Here is a 6000-nt window from a genome sequence, read left to right as displayed (position 1 = left end):
ACAGCAGCATTATTCACAATAGCCAAAAAGTGGAAACAAACCAAATGTCCATCCAAAAGACAAATGGAGAAACAAACTGTGGTATATCCATACAGTGGAGTATTAGTCAACCTTACAAAGGAATGAAAGCACTGATACATGTTACAATGTGGATGAGCCTTGAAAATACTATGTTAAATAAAATAAGCCAGCCATAAAAAAACCCCACAAATTGTATGATTCCATTTATATGAAATGTCTTGAATAGGCAAATCTACGGAGACAGAAAGTAGATTATTGGATGCCAAGGGCTGGGGGCAGGGGCAGTGGCTGCTAATGGGTCAAGGTTTGGTTTGGGGATGATGGAAATGTTCTGGAATTAGATAGTGGTGATTGTTATACAGCCTTATGTTGTAAAACCCACTGAATTGTTGCACTTTAAAGGGTGGATTTTATAATATGCAAATTATATCTCAATTTTTAAAAAGAATGAAAAAAAAAAAACAAAACAAACCCAAGGAGACCAGGGCCTCTGAGAGAGCAAGGATGAAGCCCGGCATACAATAGCGTAGAAGCTGTTTAATACCTATTTGTTGAAGTCATGTAAAAGCGAGAAAGTTAAACTCTTCATGGCCTCTGCCTTTTTCACCATGGGGAAGAGACCCCTGGCTCCCCACATGGTGAGAAGCAGGCCTGGCTAGTTCTGGTGTGTGAACGGGTGAAGGTTCTCCCGCACATCCCTCCTGCGGGGAAAGACCGATGAACTCTGGGGAGGAGCCACCTGAAGCAAGGAAGAGCCAGGTGATTTAGAATGAACCATCTCAAGCTCCATGTTCGGCTTCCCTGGGCTCGTCCTTCACGTTTCCCACTTGTGGAGCCCGCACTGGGCTCTCTGAACTCAGTGTTCCTGCCTGTCAATAGGGGAGAAGGGAAATGATCCCTCAGCCCTGGCCCAGGACTTACGAAGCAATGCCTTTGTGTGATGGGGCAGGGGACTTCTGAGCCTCTGAAGTGAAGCCTTGGGACCCAGGCCAGAATCTGACCTCCAGATGCTGAAGGAAGCTGCCAGCATGGCATCTGGGGGAGGAGACACAGTAAGTTGAATGGGCCCCCACGCAGCATGGCTCCAAGGGAGGGAGCCCTGGGAAGGGTAAGTTTCCACCAGTGAGGTGGGAGAGTGCGAAAGGTTTGGAAAACAGGCATTGTCTGGAAAAACATTTAGGAGGTCAGCATGCAAGGCTATGGGAGGGGGCCTGAGGACAAGCTATACAGATGCCACAAGCCAGCCCTAGGCTCAGGCTCAGCCAGGACCAGGGCCCAGCCTCTGTAAGGAAAGGCAAGGCCTGGGGCGGAGGAGGGCGGTGCAAGGAAAACCAGGAACCACCGTGAGGGGCAGAGCAGGGCAGGGGCACTAGGGACCAGAGTCTACTCCTGGGCCCTTGGGGAGGATAAAGAGTATCCTTTACCATTTTGGTAAAATGCATTGGTTCCTTAAACCTTAGGACAACCTGGTGGGGAGAGGGGGTTACTCTCATTACTGTTTCACAGGTGAGGAAACACTCTGTTCAGAGAGGGGAGCCACTTGTCCCAGGTGACCCAGCGGAGGGGTGGCAGAGCCAAGGGGACATCAGGTCCATCTGATTCCACAGTCCAAGCTCTTCCCATTCTGCCCCCTGGTAAACCAAGCTGATGAAAGAATTGAAAACTGCCCCCAGTGGGGCACACAGGGAGCCACCTGGCCTTCCAGCCTTATCACAGGTCTTGGCTTCACTGATTCCCCCCTAGGTGGTGGCTGAGGAGAAGATGGGGCGTGGTGGGGTGAGGAAGGTGTGGGGATGGGGTCATGACCCCCCGAGAGAGGCTAGAGGAGTCCCAAGCCCTGGCCCCAGCACTGTGGCCAGACAGCGAGGAATTTCAGTTTGGGGTTTCCAAGGAGACCCTCTAAGGAACCAGTTCCTCTCCTCCCCAGGTCTTGCAGCTACCTCCGCCCTCCTGGACCTACCTTCCTCTCAGGGCTGCTTGCCCTGAGTAAGTTCACATCTTTTCCTGAGCTGGGGATGGCGCCCCCCCTTCCCCACACAACCCTAGCCCTTTGCCCCCGCGCTCTTGAAATGTCCTCCCATCTTCCCAGGTCACCTCTCCATGAAGTCTTCCTCATTTTCTGGCCATGTTTTCGTATGTGCTTTAAACATCTTCTCTGTGCCAGAAGCCCAAACCCAGCTCCAAATCTCTGGCCTGAGGAGCTGTTGCCAGCAGAGAGGGATACACCAGGACTGTGGGAGCCCAGGATTGGAGCAGGGAGGAGTCAGATAAGGCATGATGAAGTGAAGGACTTTTGGCCTGAGCCTTAGAAAATAATGAAATATTCAGAGGACATGGGAGAAGGGGCAGAAGGGCATTCCAGGCAGAAGGAATGTGAGGTTGCCCTTTCTTGGAGGATGACCAGCCCAAAACCATTTATTCTCACCTCTCTGTGGACTTGCCATGTTCTTTTTAAAAAAAAAAAATTTGGGGGGGGCACTTGGGTGGCTCAGTTGGTTAAGCATCTGCCTTGGGATCATGTCATGATCCCACGGTGCTGGGATTGAGCCCTGCATCAGGGTCCCTACTCAGCGGGGAGTCCGCCTCTCCCTCTGCCTCTCCCCACCTGTTTGTGCGCTCTCTCTCAAATAAATAAATAAACTTTAAAAATAAATAAATAAAAGCTTTTATTTTTAAGTAATTTCTACCCCCAAGGAGGGGCTCGAACTTATAACTCTGAGATCAAGTGTCCCACGCTCCACCCACTGAGCCAGCCAGGCGCCCCCTGCCGTGTTCTATCCTATTTCCTGCCTGTGGGCAACCGGAAGGAGGGGACGGGGCCATGCTTCCTTGGGACCCCACAGGGCCCTGAGAGCAAGGAGCTCCGGGGGAAGGTTGGATGAGGCAAATGGGGACCGCCTTGTGTTCAGTCCCTCCTGGGTCAGCTTGTGAACCGGAGCGATACAATTCCCCACCCTCTCTGTGTGGCAATCAGGGAGCCATGTTTCCTCTTGCCCTTTGCAGAATAAGTAGATACAAGGCCTTTTTTTTTTTTTTTTTTTAGAGATGAGGACACATGAGGTTCAAGGGGTCAAAGCCACAGAGCGAGACATGCAGCTGGAATTTGAACACAGGACTCTGGCTACACAAAGTCCATGGTCATTCACTTCCCTCAGCCTCATTGGCTGGCAGCAGGACCCAGCCAGAAATTAGAATGGGAGGCACAGGAAGTAGGCTTGGATCCCCCAGAGGCAACAGTCAGGCAGGCTGGGAACCCTTGATCTGAAACAGGCCTAAGGCAGGAGGGGCAGGGACTCTGGGCGGCAGAAGCCGGAGTCCAAGGCTCCAGGCCTGGACAACTCCAGATCTCCATCTAGTGGTAGGAGGTCGCCACTGCCACGTGGCCCAGGCAGCTCGCAGGCCCCACTGAGCAGTCAGGTCACCAGCAAACCACCCTCCAGCAAGAAACATCCCTTTCCTGGGCCTGGGTTCTGTAGGAGAGAGGAGGCCCTGTCGAGGGGCATGTGCACTGGGGTTCATGGCCCTCAGGATTTCTCTGCAGCAGCACAGTCGCCTGTGGGGGCTCTGTCCTCAGCCACAGACACCCCAACACACAGGCGCTCAAGTCTAGGCCAGCTTCCCCGGGCTCAGGGACTTGATAACCTGTCACCCCAGGAGGCCAGGTCTCATTGGCCTGTGCTGGCCTCCAGGGCAGGAGGGGTCACCTAACTTTGGTGGGCTGACCCCTGGATGCTGCCCAGGACAGAGGGGAATTGGCTCTATCTCTCGATGGCCCCCAGGACCCCATCCCCAGGAGCCCCTGGGCTCCTCCTCAGGAGGAGAGCAGAGAAGCAGCATTCACTGTTCCAAATAGCATCTCAACCAAAACCAGCCTCGAGCTAGGTACTCTTATCTCCATGGGGAGGAAGTGAAGGGGGAGGGGAAGGTGATTAGCCCAAGTCACTCATTCATTGAATACTAACTATAGAACATTGTGTGTGGGCACCTTACCCAGAAGGGAGGAGGCCGAGGGGAAGCTTCCTGGAGAAGGGAGCAGTGGGCCAAGTTTTGAAGGAAGACAGGAAAAGATCCCAGGCAGAGGGAAGAGCGTGTGAGTGTGAGAAGGACATGAGGCATCGGCAAGATTAACCTAGGCCTGGGTGGGTGGACAGTGAGGGTAGAGCCCTAGGGTGGAGTGGGGGGAATAGAGGGGCAGGGTGGGGTTCGTAGGCAGAACTCACTGCCAGTTTGAGGATTCTGGACACCAAGATCATGGGAAGCCTTTATTTACTTTTTTTTTTTTTTTAAGATTTTGTTTATTTGTGAGAAAGCTTGAGCAAGAGAGAGAGCACAGGGGAGAGCAGAGGCAAAGGGAGAAGCAGTCTCCCCACAGACTGGGGAGCCCAATGTGGGGCTCGATCCCAGGACCCTGAGATCATGACCTGAGCTGAAAGCAGACGCTTAACCAACTGAGCCACCCAGGTGCCCCCTTGGGAGGCCTTTAAATAGGGCAGTGACCCCTTCTCATCCATGTTTCAGGAAAGTCCTGGCTGGCAGGAACCATGGGCGGGCAGACCTGCTGGGAGCCTCTCAAGGGTCCCGGGTGGAGAGGCTTGCTCTGGAGTTGGGGGTGGCGGGTAAAGTTGTTACTCAAGGCAGGGGCTCAGCAGCAGCAAAGGCCCAGAGGCCGGCGGGCCCCAGAGCCTCTCAAAAACAAAGCATCCTCCAGCATGGCTGGAGAGAGGGGTTGAGGGCTGGGAGGGCTTGGGTGTGGACAGCCTTTAGTCCCCTTGGGCTGCTATAACATAATACCACAGACGGGGTGCCTGAGAAACCACACACATTTATTTCTCACAGTTTTGGAGGTTGGAAGTCTGAGATCAGAGGGCCAGCAGGGCCAGGTGAGGAACCTCTTCTGGGTGGTAGATGTGTCAGTACATCCTCACATGGTGGAAAGGGGAAGGGTCTCTTTTATAACAGCACTAATCCCATTCATGAGGACTCTGTCCTTGTGACCAAATTACCTCCCCAAAGTTCTACCTCCTAACACCAGCACCTGGGTAATGAATTTTGGGATGATACAAAAATTCAGACTACAGCATTCTGGAGTATTTTCCTGCAGAGGCAAGTTCTCAGGCAAGATGTACACCCTCCCTGGGGCTCAGTCCCTCAGGACAGAAAGGAGCCCCTGTTGGCCCTCAGGGGCTCTCTCTGGCCAATGCCAAGTGGACTTGGGGCAGGGGCTTCTGGGCCTGGGCAAGCATATCCTGGAGGGACCAGGTGTGGGCCCTGCTTCCAAAGGGTGTCTTCCTTCCTTCCTTCCTTCCTTCCTTCCTTCCTTCTTTCCTTCCATTCAGCAAATGCTTTATGTATGCCTGCCATGTGTTTGTTAAGCAGTTTTAGGTCTAGGGACCTAGCAATAAGCCCAACAGACACCAGCCTCGCCTTGAGGGAGCCAATGATCTCATAGGAGACAGAGACCTTAAACAAATATTCCCTTCCCAGAGCAGATGTGGTGATGCTGAGGGGTGGGGTGGGAATGGGCTTGGCTCCAGCAAACTGCCCCCCCCCCCCGGGAGCCTCAGAGAGTCTGGAGAGGAGGTTTCTCTGTGGAAAACCACCAAGTGTCTTTGTGTAGGCATATCTCTGCGTGTTGCATGCATGTGTGTCCGTGTGAGTGTGCACGTCTGTGTATGTGTGTATGTATATCTCTGTGTTGGTATGTGTTGTTAAATGAGTGTGCCTGTTGGGGGGGTCCATACATGTATACATCTGTGTGTCTGGGGGGGGTATTAGCACGCTATGTGTGAGTCTCCATGGATGTGCAAGCATGGCTGTCTATAGGAGGAATCTGTGTGGGTGTCTGTGTGTGAAAGGTAGGGTGCCTACTGGGTGACTGCTAAGGGGTTTCTCAGAACTCATGATATCAGTAATAAAACTAGAACTGCCATGAACACACCAGGACAGCTGTGGGAGGCCAAAGCTGGAAGGGTGGACAGG

This window comes from Callorhinus ursinus, unplaced genomic scaffold, assembly GCF_003265705.2.
Source record: "Callorhinus ursinus isolate GAN/ISIS: 27379988/994484 unplaced genomic scaffold, GSC_fseal_2.0 scaffold34, whole genome shotgun sequence".
Classification (NCBI taxonomy): Eukaryota; Metazoa; Chordata; class Mammalia; order Carnivora; family Otariidae; genus Callorhinus; species Callorhinus ursinus.
This window is presented reverse-complemented; position numbering follows the sequence as displayed.